At 38.2% G+C, this 17,258-nt stretch overlaps 1 protein-coding gene across 22 annotated transcripts in view; it reads left to right on the top strand.

The window, feature by feature from the left end:
• Positions 1-17,258, top strand: part of TCF4 (transcription factor 4) — a 372,534-nt gene that overhangs the window by 295,525 nt on the left and 59,751 nt on the right. The window lies entirely within an intron of this gene.

The following is a 17,258-nucleotide window of genomic DNA, read 5'->3' as shown; positions in this document are numbered from 1 at the left end:
TCTGAGGCATGTGGGATCTTCCCGGACCAGGGCCCGAACCCGTGTCCCCTGCATTGGCAGGCAGATTCTTAACCACTGGGCCACCAGGGAAGCCCAACCTTTTTTTAATATACAATTTCTTTTTTAAAAATCTATTTTAAAAAATCACTACTATTAAAATCAGATTCAGCCTTCTAAACTATTACTACCTTCTACAGTATCATTTAAACTGCTTGAATTTATGTAGACACGATGCTAAAAGATAAAAGCCCTCCTACATGTGCTGACTACATGGTATCAATCTTTATTAAGAAAAAAACCCCTGCTTTTTCAAAAGTCTGAATATAGGGATCCTTGAATTAACTTGCTTCATGGAAGTCCTAAAAATTACTAGTATCCTTTTTTTTTTTTTTTTTTTTTTTAGTTTGCAGTTACTTACAAAGGGAGAAATATTTATAAAATTATGTTATGGTGTTTTTTAAATGTATGCAAACAACTCTCAGATCACAACTGAATCAGAGTTACTTTTATAAATTGAGGAAAGAGAATGCTTGTGAAATCCCTAGTGGGGTGAAAACTGGTGCTCATTTTCTCAGGACTCTCCTGGAAAAGTGATAACGTTTCTCTCTCTCTGGATACTGAAGCCCCCTCCCCTGCCCCAGATACCATGTTCCAGAAGGCATTTACTTAATCTTTGAAGAGGTCCTCGCATCTCTTTAGGATCTGTTCTTGTTCATACATTGCAAATATGTACTTTTATGTCCACAAGGAAGGCATTAGTACCATTGAGAAGGGCAATGTCAATTAGGACCTGGAAAATACAAAGTCTGCAGACTGTAAGAATTGTACTCAGACTTTATGCCATCTACCTTTTGAAGAAAATTTTGAACCTTTGAGGTTCAAAATATTGGGGGTTCTGATGAGCTTTCTTCTTTCTTTCTTTCTTTCTTTTTTTTTTTTTCTATTTGCAAATCATGGCTTCCTGATCCTAAGGAAAAAACCTCAAAGGCAAGACTCAACAGGCTTCCTGGACATCAAATAGTTCGTACAAAACAACATTCTGATGACTTGCATGTCAATAAATCAGAAACATATGAATTAAACTGCTCTTGGAATACATATGGGTTGAAAAATAGAGAGAAGTGCTGAGAAAATGTGTTTCGGGTTTTGCTGAGCCCATGACATTTGAAAAAATAGTATGAGACACTGAACAAACACAAACCACGGCTTGGCTTTCCCACTCCTAATGTTAACCTCCCAGTTCAATGGCAAATCAGTTTACCATGTGCCTAAATGCGAGCCACCTTTGGTGTGCTCCTCCACACTTAATTACTTGCAGTTAAATTTTTTTTTTCAATGAGAAGCTCAAAAATAGCATCACATTTCAAGGAAATGCAAATCTTAGCATTTTCTGACCCAGTTGGTTCACGTCAGACAATTTTAGAAAATACCACAGATCACCTTAGGAACAGTCATACTGGTACGGCCCTCTTTGGTATGACTGGAGGGGAACAGAAGAAAAGCATCATTATTAAGAAACTGGTCCTGAAATGGATGCTGCCTATTAAATCAAAGCGCTAAACCACCGCAGGTAGAAACCTCATGAAGAAGAACAGTTACCTCTTTCGGCATTATGGTGGGAGCCCTGCCCACCCCGCTGTACACTACCAAGCACAGATCGTGACCTCGGCTCCTGATGTTTTTCACTGCTGAGGTCTGTGGCCTTGTAGGTAGTGGAAGTTTGCTTTCTCTTTCTCACATTGCACTCAAGATAGCTAATAACGTTAGGGAGTCTAAGTCCTGGGACAATTGCAGAGTTCTTAGAGCCCCCGTATCCTCTCTCCTTGATATGTTGTCCCTTGGCATCTGGCTTTAACTACAGGCGCAGAGCACGTGGGAATTTAGGGAACAAAAAGAGCCAGAGCGTCAGGCTTCTCCCACTGAGAGCAAGTCATTGACGTGCACTTGGATGGCATCCTCTGTCCGTTCTTTGGACCAGCACTGTCACCTGAGGTTATCAGTTTGAAATTAGAGAGAGATGGGAGATTTCATCTTTTCTGTTTAGGAAAGTGTTATTTTGGTTGTTTAAGAAAACATCTTTTGTTTGTTTGCTTGTTTTGTTTTGCGGTACGCGGGCCTCTCACTGTTGTGGCCTCTCCCGTTGCGGAGCACAGGCTCCGGACGCACAGGCTCAGCGGCCATGGCTCACGGGCCCAGCCGCTCCGCGTCACGTGGGATCTTCCCGGACCGGGGCACGAACCCGCGTCCCCTGCATCGGCAGGCGGACTCCCAACCACTGCGCCACCAGGGAAGCCCCAAGAAAACATTTTAATGTTCTTTTCCAAACTCCTTCACTCAAATGGTGGTAACAGGCTTGGATGCTAACTCTGAGTCAAGTGCTGAAAGATGACTCTGAACAAGACAGACGTGGGATAGACAAGTAAACTGAGCTACATTTAGTCTGATAATGCATCGACGGGGGAGTACAGGCTGTTGAAGGTACACACAAGAAGGGTACCTATCCCACATTTGGCCTGGAGGAAGTGAGGTCCACCGATGAATGGGAATTCAGCAGGCAAAATGCAAGGGTAATAACCAGATCAAGGGAGAGAACAGCATATCCTGTTATCCAAAGGTGGTGTGGGATGACTGGAGCTCATGATGCACAATGATAATACTGAGAGATGGGACTGAAAAGATAAACAGCGGCTAGATCATAAGTTGCCTTGTGCACCCCATTAAAGAGTTCAGATTTTATCGTGATGTAATGAGGAGCCCTTCAAATGGATATGCCCAAGATGTAATTGAATTTAAAAGTCCAGAGAGATGGGAGGAGCAACAGGAAGACATAGTCACAGAAGCCAAGGAAAGCAGATTTGACTGGCAGGAGGAAATTGTCAACCGTGTCAGATGTTACTGAGAGTGAACGTGACATTTGGCTGCGGCATCCAGGAGCTTTTGAGCAGTTTCATTGGAGGAGTGGGTATGGAAAAAAAGATAAAGAAATGGGGAAAGTCCATGGCAAGATGCTTTTTCCATCATCATTGTCATCATCATCATCACCATCATCAATGGAAAATAATCATCTTCCAGACAGAGAGACTGGTAGAAAGAATGAGCCACCTACAACCCACGGGATTGGAGTGTATTTGGGAAAATAGACCATAAATATAAAGCAGAAGACACAAGTTAGGAGACACGCAAAGGGTAAAATGAGCCTTACAGATCAATCAGATGAAGGAGGGATTAGGACAGATCCATGAAAGAATAGGAGGAATTAAGATAGCAGATGAAAGGGGAGAGTTATTTAAGTGATGAGTGTAGCTTGAGGTTTGTACTCTGTGTGATGCCTCCTTATCCCAGTCCGGTTTGGTTTTGAGTTCCCATTGAATGGAGATATTAGAAAATACCATCAAAGGTGATGTGTGGTCCTAACCTGCCTGTGACTTCTGTTTGAGTTTCTCAATCTTTTTTGGAAAATTAAAGTCTTAGACTGACTCTCTGTTTGTTTTAGTTTCATGCAATCTTTATTTTTAAAATCTGGACACAGAAACTAAGGAACAGATATCACAAATATAGCACATCAGAGATTCCCATAAATTCTACATGGATGGGTTCCTTGAGAAATTTTGCACTTTCCGTGCTGGACATCTGTGAAACTGAAGCATAGTATCTTTCACATCTGTGTAATCTCTATGTGACATCTTCTTCCTGGTATGAGGCCAGAGATTCACCCCCATTGTGCAGTACCTTAAAGAAGCCATTCATGATTCAGAGGACAGTTTTTCTCAGCAAAGATACCTGAAATACACTTCTGTAAGGCACTTCAGTGCCAAAAATCTGCTGTATAAGCTTTGTAAGTGCAGGAAAGAATTGGTCTTCTTTTACTTTGGCTGTTGCCCTTGTTTGTATAATAAATACTTATTGGGCACCTGCTGTAGGCAGTCATTTCATTGAATGTCCTCTGTATCACACCTTCTTTCCCTAAGGAGCCCACAGTATTTTATGGGAGGGAAGACCTGTATAATTCATAAAATTTACAAATTTCTAAAAGTAAAGTGCTGGGAAAGTTTAGAAGATGATATATATTTGATTAAAACTTACTGAGATCATTCTTTCCCCGAAGTTTTTTGGTCTATACTCCTGTCGATATCACACCACTGGTTCCCATTCCCATTTGTAATTGATAGAGAAAGAGTTGAATAGGTTGTCTACGTATCGAGAAATTTTCCATTAAAGAAAATGGACTCATCACCATCAAAAAATATTTTAAGCATCACTAAGGTGCTGAACATGCTATACAAATTAGATACGTTGAGGTCCATTTTTTTAAGGTATTTTCTCAAAGCATGATCTGGTTTTATTTGCACCACATCTCCTTGTAGCAGCAGATGTCATGATCTGTATTTTCCAAATGAATATTATAAGATTGAGAGAGAGGCTGAATGACCTACCCGTGGTCAGTTAATGAGTGGTAGAATCAAAACTGGAAAGATGGTCTCCATCGGGGACCATTATCTACAGCTGGTTAGCTCACTTAAGCTGTTTTGGCAATGGGGGAGAATCATAAGTTCATTTCCTTGATAGAATGAAGAAGATTGAATTTGGTGACAAAGAGATGATGAGTGACTTTGGTGAGAGAGCAGTTTTGATAATGGCTGCATTATTTACCTACATTTTCCAACTAGCCTCTGATGACAAGGCTTACTGCTTAAGAAGTACGGCTGAGCGTTGATCCTCTCTTCTCCTAGAATACCACCTCCCTGCAGATGGGTCCTCACTAATATTTTTTGTGAAGGATACATAACGCGGGCCTCTCACTGCTGTGGCCTCTCCTGTTGCGGAGCACAGGCTCCAGACGCGCAGGCTCAGCGGCCACGGCTTACAGCACGGGCCCAGCCGCTGCACGGCACGTGGGATCTTCCCAGACCGGGGCACGGACCCGTGTCCCCTGCATCGGCAGGCAGACTCTCAACCACTGCGCCACCAGGGAAGCCCAAAATTAACCATTTTTAATGGGCAATTCATTGGTATTTGGTATATTCACAATGTTGAGGAACCCCTGCATCTGTCTATTTCCAAAACATTTTCATCACCCCTAAAGGAAACCCCATACCCATTAAGTAGTTCCTTCCTATCCACCTGCGGCTGTGTTTTATAAACCTTTAATTTTATCATATACACAAACTTGCATATACATACATTCATACTATATACATCTATCTGTCTGTCTGTCTGTCTATCTACCTACCTACCTAGAGATTGGAAAGTTCCTGACAGAGGATCTAATATGTCCTAATTATGTAAGCAAAGAAGTATATATTTAATGGATGTTTCTCCATCAGGAAAAGGAAAAAAAGGAAACATCCCTTGCTTCTTTTTAACCTTTCTGTATATTTCTCTTAAGTTCTCACCAGTTAGTAATTTATCAAGGAAGAAAAAAAAAGATAATTCTAATCAATTTTAAGCCTTTTATTATGTGAAGCTGCTGTGTTCCTCTTATAAGAGAAACTTTATTACATTCTTCAACATTGAGAATTTTAAACTGCTTCCCTTATCTTAATCGTGAGCAATCATCTGGATTTTACATTTCTGTTTTGAAGATTCAAAATGATTGAACAAAGTAATTTATTTATAAAAGGTTTCACCTCTTGGAAAGGAATCAAAGGGGCATTCTTACTGTAATTTTTATTGTTAAAGAAATTACTATTGTTTATATTTATTTGTACCTTTGTTATTCCAGAAAAATATTTGAAATAGCCAGTAGCAGAGCTTTAAACTGTATATCTTTAAAATTAAGAAGAACTAGATCGCATGCAAAAGTGTCTGGAATTTAAATATTAGAGAAAGTCAACTGAATTATATTTTAAATGTGCTTGAAGATATGACCTATTTATTGTTGGTCACTTGGTCTTCTATTGCCCAGTCTTTGAGGTTTTTTTTTTTAATAACCCTAGCCTAATGGAATAATTTCCTTTACATTTCCTTTGTGTAAACATTTAGTACAAACTATACTCACTTTCATACATTTTCTAGTTGATTGTTATATGTCTGAAATCTCCCAGCTAGCTTCTAATGAAAATTCTGGCCTCCTATTTTATTTATTTATTTATTTTTATGTACCGAAGCATCTAGAAGCTCTGCTGTGAGTTAAGGCAGTGAAACATTGCTGGTTGATTTTACCTGAAAGTTTGCCCTGGGTATGGAGGAGGGGCAGGTATCTGAAGGGATAAAGAGAGTTGGCTGATTGGACAGAGAGGTTGACAATTTGCATACTTCTCTATTTTTCATTTCACTCTGTGCCACAGAGTTACACATTTGGTAATTATTTCATGCTTTTGTTTTTAGTTGAAAGTACTTAGCGCCATACGTTTTGACAGAAAAAAAGATCATTTGTACTTTTTTCAGCTTTGTGAAAGGGAGGATGGGATAATAGTTTTACAGTGTACCATGGCAGTGATTCCTGTTCAAAACTTTACCAGATTGGAAACTCAGTATTCTTAACAATTCTCTTGGTAAGTAGAAGATGAAGGCAGCTGTTTGAAGCACCCAGTGTTAAGTTTGATGCTTCAAAGACCAGCCTAGAATTCATCTTTAACTGTACTCAACGTTAGTAGGTATCATTTACTAATATGAAAACTTGATCTCCAGATTCTTTAGACCATAGGTGATTTGGAAGGATATTCTGATCAAGTGCTAACAACTCTGATCTGGGATTTGCAGTGAAAAGACCAAGGTTAAACAACAGGGTCCTACTGTATAGCACAGGGAACTAACTGTATTCAATATCCTGTGATAAACCATAATAGAAAAGAATATGAAAAAGAATATATATATGCATAACTGAGTCACTTTGCTGTACAGCAGAAATTAACACAGCATTGTAAATCAACTATATTTCAGTAAAATAAAATTTTTTTTAATTTCACACAATAATGTATGAACAACAGCAACAAAAAAGACCTAGGTTATAACCTTTCTCCTGCTGTCCTAGAGTCATTTGACTACTGGGAAGAGAAGGTGCTCTCCCAGCTTCTGTCTCCTAATGTATAAGATGGGTGAGATAGTTGACCACTTGGGTAGGCGATCAGTCTCAAAGTGATTATTAAATAATGTAATGGATGTAGAAAGTCTTTGTAATTTAAAATACTTTGAAAATATCAACTTTTTATGATGATTAATCATAGAATTTCACCAAATTTCCTTTTATACAATTAAGTTCAAGGTCAAAGAAGGTGTATCTAGAGAAGTACAAAACCCCTTTTGTGAATTGTGTTTCTTTTGAAATTTCCCCTTGTCCTAATATCTGTTAGAATCTTGCTCTCATCACCTTTCCCTTCTTGTTTGGGTCTCTGCTTTTGAAAGTGTCTTTCTGCTTTTGTCTGACACAACCTTCTTCCTGGTCCCTCTTGCTTCCGGGAAGGAATGTGTACTTACCAATGATGGCCCTTTGGCCGTCTGTGCTGTACACACACAGCCCTAAACACACTGGGATTGGAGGAATAGGAATGGCACATTTAGGGTTGCGCAAGATCAAACTATAAAGTAATCAGCATTTTTCTCTGGTGCTGCTTTCCCTTCTGGTAAAGCCCTCTCTGTACCCTCATCCCCTCTTCACTTCGCTCTCATTCTTAAAAGTTAGTTCCTGGGAAAAGATTAGAGACCTTATCACATCAAAGTGTAATAACTGCTAACAGACTATACAGGCATTTCCCAAGATGGGAGATGATTGGAGCTGTGTTGAAAAGTGGGTTTGTGACGTGGAATTATTTCCAGGGAAGTAGACTTGTACCTCCTGTAGTATTGTACGTTGACTAAGGTCTGCTGCAATGGTATTAATTTGTTTACCCCAATAGTGACCAAACTTATTTGAGCTTAGATCCCTTTTTAAAAATCACACCTATTAACATCCAGTGAAGGATGTGAGTTCTAGTCCTCAGGCATCAACCTATGACCTTAGGTTCAAAGGGAAAAGGGCGGGAAATGGTCCTCTTAGAACCCTTAAATATGGATCGTTAGAGGTAATTGCCTCCACTTTCGAAAGACAGCTCAGCCCTAGAACACATCAAGAAGTGAAATGTACTAAAATCTATTTTGGCAGAACCAATGAATGTTTATCTTTCTCTACCTTATGATGTTATTCTTAGTTTGACTTGTATCTTGTGTGCGATGTGTTTATTCATTCATTCATGTGTGCCTTTAGTAACTACTGGGGCCTATTCTGTGCCAGGTACCATACACACACACACACACACACACAATCACACCTGCACATTTTTTCATAACACTTTTTTAAACTTTATTGTTTCTGTGATGGACCATCCTCAGCAGGCCTTCTTAGCCTTCAGCAGAGTATAGAAGAAACAACAATAATCAACATCGGAATAAACCTAAAATTAATTTTCCTCTTTATTATGGAATCATATAATTTGTTTTCATCCTGAAAACATGCTGCCCTCATTCAGTTGATGAAACCATGCCATCAGAGGTCACAAAGTTCTTTATTGGCAGATATAACCAACAGTATTTTGATGTTCCAATACCTCCTCACGACCCCATAGTTATCACCTAAAAAAAAAATAAAGCAAACAGTTGGTAGTGAAAGAGGAAAAAATAGTATTGAGATGGGAGCTGACCCATTAGAAATAATTGATAGTCATGAATTTGATGTGACAGCTGAGATAAAGACATGAAATAATTTAGTTACATCTGTTTATGATTGAAGATAACTAGAAATAATAAATCACATTTTTCTTAACATTACCTTTAATTTCTAATGAACATTCAATAAATAAAAGCTTAGAAACAACTTAGGTGTTCAAAACATATTAAAGAGATGTGATGGGCTTAATATCTACAGTCTTTTATCTGTGCTGATCCTAAGCCTGGTCAGGAAGCCGGTTCCCCTGTGAATAAGTAACATAAGGAATGAAACCAGGAAGAAGTCAGGTTTCACCTGGACCAAATTTTATGCAATTAAGTAAAGTATTCCAAGAGATCTTTAGCCAGGTGTAACTTAATCAATTTAAGGCCTTCTCAGGGAGGGCCAAGGTGCTCAGAATGCTGGCAGTGGGCATTCCCGTGATACACCACAATGAAAGTAATAGCAAACATACAGTATCTGCTCCGTCAGTGCCAAGAGCAAGAGCACTGCAGGTGTAAAAATAAAAAGACGTATTCGGAGCCAGAGGCTGGTACACATAGACAGGACTGTAGTCACACTTCACATGAATGCCTTAAGTAATAGTGTGGTGGGGTTTTTTTCATCCGTTTAATATATTGGGCTTCCCTGGTGGTGCAGTGGTTAAGAATACACCTGTCAATGCAGGGGACACGGGTTCGATCCCTGGTCCGGGAAGATCCCACATGCAGGGGAGCAACTAAGCCCGTGGGCCACAACTACTGAACCCACGCTCCACAACTACTGAAGCCCACATGCCTAGAGCCCGTGCTCCACAAGAGGACCCACTGCAATGAGAAGCCCACACACTGCACCGAAGAGTAGCCCCCACTCGCCGCAACCAGAGAAAAGCCCACACGCAGCAACGAAGACCCAACTCAGCCAAAAATAAAATAAATAAAATAAAATAAATAAATTTATTTTTTAAAAAATAAATAAAAGTTGGGCAGAGATTTCTATTTTTAAAAAAAGTTTAGTATATTGGTATTTAGCCACCACTAAACCCCAGTGTAACTCTCAGCAGATTCTTTGCCTCTCTCTGTTTTTAGTACCGTCAAACAAGAGTATTAGGTCCTGCTGCTACATGGCTCAGCTTCAGGTCTGAAAGACAGATGAACGGTCCTCCTTGTAGTAGCGCACAAGAACTTTCTTTGTGCTCTGCTTACTGAGGTCATCTTGTGTTTTTCTCTTTGGGCCAAACAGCATTCTCAGCCCCTTGTCTGCTACATGGCCATAGAGTATGTAAAGGGGATCCAGAATTCTACAAATCTGGGTTTAGCTAGGCATCTGTGACCACCTTGGAGAGAAGCCCCTTAGCGATCAAGAGATCATGTTAAAGCTCAAACTCCCAAACAAGGGCTTCCCTGGTGGCGCAGTGGTTGAGAATCCACCTGCCGATGCAGGGGACATGGGTTTGTGCCCTGGTCCGGGAAGATCCCACATGCTGTGGAGCGGCTGGGCCCATGAGCCATGGCCGCTGAGCCTGCGTGTCCGGAGCCTGTGCTCTGCAACGGGAGAGGCCGCAACAGTGAGAGGCCCGCATACCGCAAAAAAAAAGAAAGAAAAAAAAACCTCCCAAACAAGATGACATGATTTTGAATGTCAATTTTTCCACTTAACTAGCTATGTGACTTGGAGCAAGTTACTTAATGTGTCTATGCCTCCAAATTCCTTCTGTGTAAAACTGGGATGATAAAACAATAGGGTTGGTGTCAAGACAAAATGAGGATATGTACAGTTTTGCTGGAAGAGTGTCTGGCATGCCCTAAGTAAATTTAGTGTTAGCTATTTTTTATCACTGGCATCACTTTGTCATGCCAACAGTGACAAGAGCTTGGTCTGGCAGGCATTGGGACCAGATCCCTTTCCATTTCTAGAAGGTGTTAAGTTATAATACCATAATAAATTGTTTCTTTTCTTTGTTTTTAACTGTTAACTCCCTGCATATATCACTGAGATGGCTGCATGATAATAGGTGAAAACAGCTTAAAATCTCAAACGTTCTATATCTATGATATATCTCAATATCATATGTGTGATACCTCTATGATATCATAACAGCGTGAGCCTAATCATACCTATCTTCACAGTTTTGCTGCCTCATGTTTGCAGTGATAACACACTGATACTTGTAAAATACTTGTAAAATCATGGGACACTATGTAGATCTAAATCACAGTAATATTGCTATACAATTATTAGTGGTTCTTAGTTGTTTTTTATTTTTAATTAAAGCAAAGTTTTTTTCCTTCCTTGTAAATTTTTAAGCTACACAGACTCTTTTTTAATAGGTTGAAATTTAGAGATTTGAAAAATATACTGCAACTAGCTATATTTAAAAACATATTGTCCTTTAATTTGAAGAAAGGAAAGAACAAGGTAGAACTGTCTGGCCATAAAGAACGTCATGTGTTTTTGTAGCTCTTGCGGTTAATCATGGGTCCAGCTCACTTTTTTACTGTGTCATGGCCGAGCTTGCTGCAGGCTGAGCATGCTGGTCGAAAGTGCATGGGCTACAGTCTGCCTGTCCTGCGTGCTTATGTGCTTCTGGTCCATTATAGATCACTCAGATCTCTGCTTCTCCTTTCTGTTGCTTTCTTTTGGGTCTTTTAATTTCTTTGAGTTACACAATTTGATAGATAGAGATGCAAAGAAGGGAATTAAAATTCTTACAATTTTACTACTTAACATAGAAAAGGAAATTTCATGGCTGAGAAGGATAAAATTCTTGGCTGTAATTCACTTGTAGAGTTTAGCTTCAGATTTAATATACTCACGAACAGATAATCAAAACTCAACTGATATTCGGAAGGGTAGAAAAGTTATATGTAGTATTTGTCATGGAGTGTTTGGATATATGCTCAAAACGACTTATGTTCTAAATATATTACATACTCAAGGAATTTCTTTTGGAGGTTCATATCCATATTCTTTTTCATTTGTTTTTTGTGATGCATTATGGTAGAGTGAAGACAGGTCATTGCTGTTAGTAGAAATAAAATATGAATATCATATACATGAATGGTACATGTTATACATGTCTAGATAATTGTGATTTTTTTCAGACTACTAATAAAAATAGTTTGAGGAGTAAAACTCTTCTTATTGGGAGTTACTTTATGGCACTTAGAACTATTTATTTAATTCCTATAAATGCTTCAAGTGATTGATATGGAAATAAAATCTTCACAATTGCAACAGATTATACCTCGGAATTTTTTTTCATGTATAATTAAATATCCATCTATTTGTCAATATACTGCAACATTTGTGTTATCTCTAAACTTATTTCCTGTTTATGTGATAATAATGCAAAGTGGCCTTTAACCATCATTTGGAAATGAAATAGGATCTTTTTCCATTAGTAAATATTCCTTGACTTGGTAATATATACTGAAAATACGTCAGATGATTAATTTTTATTTCTGTAGTTGGTTTTTGTTTTTCTTTGCACTGTTGGGTTGTGTATTGCCTTCTTCTTAATACTCCTGAGCATTATTCACTGCCTGTAAACCTTATGACAACTTATCCAACTCTGTTACTTGTATCTGCTTATTAACCTTTTATGCCGTTTTACTACCCATTGGAATATTTAAGTTATAAAGTTAAAAAGGACTTTAGGAAGGAGAGTGCCAGGAGGACTGGATGAGAAGTCAGGAGCCCTGGGCTCTGTCCAGGCCGTTGGGTAGGCATCACTGCCCTATAGCCATTCTTTTCTCTTACTGTGACCCCTGTCCTTCAAACAGTAAGAGTTGAGGTCCAATCCAGTTAGTCACCTGAGCAGTGAGCTGATCCCCCTACAAGTACTTTTCCCCATTAGATGCTGGGAGGCATCAATGCATATGCCTAGGTTTGTGAACATCAGTGGCACACCATAAACTCTTGGCATTTGAGTGTCTAACTGTCACAGTTTAGAATATTTGTGAAATCTCCCAAGGTGTGAGCTACTAAGTCAGCCTCGCCAGCACTTGGACGTCTGAGGCATAATTGTGCTTTGCTATTTTCTACTCATTATGGAGCATACAGTAACTCTCTTTAAGGATCTGAAAGTCTCAATTACAATGTTTCAGTTATTCTCAACTGGTTCTCTTTGGAAATTATTTATTCAGAGGATACTTGCAGATCACAAAGAGGTAGTAATGTTAATGAATGTTAAAGGTCTACTGTACAGCCCAGTGGCTATCACTCAACCCCACTCAGTTACACACCTCATGATACATGAGCTATAACCACTTCTCTTCATCCGCTCCAGAGTTCAGCTTCCCACTTTGGGAAGAAAGTAACCAACATATATTGGTTTTACTGTCAACATGCCTTATCACACTTTATGTTCTTAAAAGGTAATTATGAGACCCCAGAAGAATATTTCTATTAAACCATGGCCAAAGTACAGCCTTGTGTTCATAGCTAAAATATCTTTTCTTTTTTGCCTCTTAAGATCAAGAAATTGTTTTTTAATGGAAAGAACATAGACTTTGATGACTAGTTCGAATCTTTCATTTACCACTTGGTGAGTTTTTAACTTGGAAAAGTGGGTTAACTTTCCTGAGTCACATTTGTCCAGATTAAAAAAAAAAATAGCAGCACAACATTAACACAATTATCTGATTCTTTTACATGCTTAGTAAGTGCCAGGTATTATTCTAGTTGTGTTTATACACTTTATGCCTTTTAATTCTTACAAGGATTTGGCATACCAGGCACTGTCATTCCCTCTTTACAGGCAGGAATCTGAAGACCAGAGAGGGTAAAGTAACAGGTCCAAGGTTGCCTCGCTCATAAATGATGGAACTGGCACTTAGACCCAGGCCTGTCTGGGCCAGTGCATCTGACCTCTCTACCATCCTTCAGCTGTATGAAATAAGAATGATACTATTAATAATATCCATCTTGTTTGATTTTTATGAGGATTAGAAATAATGTGTATGGAGCTCCTGGCAGAAAAGCTATTCCACAAGAGGCCCTGAACAAATGGTAATCATTCTTATTTTTAAAAATCTCCATAAGTGAAACTGACATGCCAAGACAGATAAAAATGAGCACCTCAAAGGGAAAAGGTAGAATATGCATTCTACTCCCTTCATTTTGTTCGTTGCTTTGTGTGTTTGCTTGGTTTTCTTCTTTTCTAGTAGACAGAGGTTCTATTTCAAAGAATGTGTCACATTGTTTCTTTGATGATGGCACAAATGATAATCAGAACATTGGTTGGAACAGCTAATGTGCCCTAGTAATACATCTCAAATTACAACAAAAATTAAATCTGTAAAATGAGAACTTTTAGAATTTTTATTTATTCAGGCTTTACTGTTATCTAGAGAGCTTTGTTAAGCTCAGAATTTCTGTATTTGTGATTTTGTTTTAAATTCAGGACTGTAGGAGAAAAGATAATGGTGCTAACTTTGAATATTAACTAGCTATTAGTTTTCCATGAAGCTTTTTTTTTTAATTAATTAATTAATTATTTTTGGCTCTGTTGGGTCTTTGTTGCTGCACCCAGGTTTTCTCTAGTTGCAGAGCGAGCGGGGGCTGCTCTTCATTGTGGTGCATGGGCTTCTTATTGCGGTGGCTTCTCTTCTTGTGGAACATGGGCTCTAGGCACGCGAGCTTCAGTCCTGGGCTCAGTAGTTGTGGTGTGCAGGCTCTAGAGCACAGGCTCAGTAGTTGTGATGCACGGGCTTCGTTGCTCCGTGGCATGTGGGATCTTCGCGGACCAGGGATCGAACCCATGTCCCCTGCATTGGCAGGCGGATTCTTAACCACTGTGCCACCAGGGAAGCCCTTCCATGAAGCTTTTATAAACAAATAGTTCACTTAAAGGGCTGTAGCCTTTGAGCTTGAGCCAAGTTTCCCCATTTCCAATTTTGCAACAAAAATTTCACACTTCTTTAGTTACTCTTGTGGCAGGAACTGGAATGCCAAAGGTCACCTTGATCTCAGATACCTTATCAGAAGAAAACTAAGTGTCGATTTTTGTTTCCCTTTAGTCTTTCCTCATGTTTCCTTGACAGAGTCACTTCAATACACTACAATACAAGCTGCAGTTTGGGATTTGTATTTCATTTTCCATTGGACTGATTTTCTTGTGTTAGTCATTTGAAGATATCTGGGGTGTTTGTTATTGTTCTGTTAAATAAAAATCTATTTTCTTTAACAAATGTGTAAGTCATCTTTCTACTTACCTAGGGTATAATAATTAAAATTAAGTGGATGTGAGCTTTTCTTATTGAATTTAGTATCTCTATTAAATACCTTCTTGCAACCCGTACTTTCAAGTCGTTTAAGAGATTGGGAAAATAGTTGACTGAAATAAAATAATGAGGCAGCTTACTGGTCATCCACACTACTAAAAATTAAAGCATTAAGGATAAACTGAAGTCATCACTCTGTCTTCACAAATATCATCTTATACTTCCACCAAGATTTTTAAAGAAAGTAACCATTAAGTAGTAGAAAATAAAGAGTAATTGATAGTTGCCCATCTTGAGCAGTTGCTTTGACCATTCCATTATTGAATTTTCTCATAACTAAAATGTGGGGGACAGGTTTGAGCTAAATCTTTGATTCCTTCTACTTTAAAAAATATAATAGTTCTATGTGATATTTATTTATATAAACAAGTATATAGAGCACTTACCTTAAAAATAACTTCCGAATGAGAAAGATGAAGTATATGAATTAAGAGGGAATAACATTGTACCTGATCAGTTATAATATGAAGAAAATTTATAAAATATACAGAAGTTGCCTTTTTTAAGAAGCTATAAACAGTGTTCGATTTCTTGTTAACAAAGGCTTTCACGTTATCTAAAGAATCTTAATTTGGCTACACCAGAAAAATAGAAATTGTGTGGTATGATATAGCCTAAAAACTTTTTTAACCCCATAGATACTCTTTTTCATGCAGGCAGTATTTCTGAATTTGGGATAAGTGTGCTTATTCTCAGATCTTTGTGCTTGATCATAATTTACAGTCCAAGTAGCCTCCTTATACGAGCAAAATTACCAAAGATTTGTCTTTACCTCCCAAAAGAGGTATCAAATAATTCTACCCAAATCTGGGAAAAAGATGAATCTTGTTAGGTGCCATCAAATGGTATGTATTTGATATACTTATATAATAATTATACTACATGTTTAAGGGTAATGTAGTAGAATATGTAATTAAAATTATATATGATCCTAAAAGAATTTATTTTTATTGTTTTAAAATAGAAGGTGATTTAATAATGTGGGAGAGTTTATTTTCAGTTTTATAGTGAATATATTGATTTCTGAAATTTGGGAGTAATACATAGTATACTTAGCTTGTATTAATACTGATTGACCGGGAACCTGTCAGACTAATAGTCTGTAGGTATATTATAGTTGTTTGTGCTCATCTGTCATTAGAATGAGATGATCTAATTTTCAATTTCCCCTTTCCCTAGAAGGTAATATTTTTTTTCATCTTTTAGCCTAATCTCAAGACCTCTAATACATTTAGTAGTATTTTCCAAACTGTTGGTCAGTTGTATAATTCTCAAGGAAATACTGGGTTTTGCTTGATAAACTTAGAGTATTGATTTGCTTTGGGATTCCTGGCTTATGTTTTATTCTTTATCCCTAAAAGATACTTGAAAAAGTTTTCCCCTTATCGTAAGCCCTGTAGAAATAGAAGCAAGTAGCTGTTTACACATTTTAAATATGACTAAAATTTAAAAATCAAATGAAATCTAGCCCAGGAAAAATATAGGGCTTAGATTCTTTCATGATTTAGGAAGAATCCTTGTTTTTTAAAGTGTGCAAGGGTTTTTCTGGTTTATTTTTGTTTTGTTCAGTCTCCAGGACCTCCCAATTTCAAGGGCACTGTGGGGCATATGTAGCATTTATTTGATGTATGCATGTGTATGCATATTTTCCCTCATCTGTCTTTGTGGCCCTATCCTTTGTGAAATCCTAGACCTTGTATTAGCGCTTAGTTCGTGATTCTTGGTGTTCTGAGAACAATTATATAATTTTTCTCAGGGTGTTTATTCCATGTGCGCTGTGAAAAAAAAGGGGGGGGAGTTATTTTTTGGTAACCCTGCAGTTGCCTTTTTATTGGTGGATTTCTTTTTTCTTTTCCTGTGACCTGTGAATATCACCAGAGGTTCACTGTCAGTTTTGTGAGCCTCCCGCTTCAAATTGGAGGCAGGAGGGTATCCATTTTCATCAAGAGGATGACAGCGTTTCAGTCTCTCCGACCATCTGGAGAGAGGAACTTTTGGAGCAAAAGGAAACGGGGATTAAAAAAAAATTATATTTAGCAGAAAAGGCAAGGGGGAAACCCAGTGAAAGTTAAACTATACCTTATGAATGTATGCTTTTCTACTGTGCTGTCTTCTTTAAAGCAAACATAAACAAGAAAATACACAAGCTATTTTTATAAAGCACTGGTTCCCCAAGTCTCCTGAGTATTAGTAAACGAATGTAAGTAAGTTAGGATTTTGGCAGTTTTTAAGTTTATTGAACATCCAAAGATAAAAAGAACTATAAATGAGGGTTTTCCTCCCCCTTCCTGTGTACACACTGATTGTCGGGGGTCTGTGTAGATCTGGGCTTTTAATGGCCCTTTTCATGC

This window comes from Mesoplodon densirostris, chromosome 15 (genome assembly GCF_025265405.1).
Source record: "Mesoplodon densirostris isolate mMesDen1 chromosome 15, mMesDen1 primary haplotype, whole genome shotgun sequence".
NCBI lineage: Eukaryota > Metazoa > Chordata > Mammalia > Artiodactyla > Ziphiidae > Mesoplodon > Mesoplodon densirostris.
The sequence above is the reverse complement of the archived record's forward strand: the minus strand, read 5'-3'. Positions and strand labels throughout refer to the sequence as shown.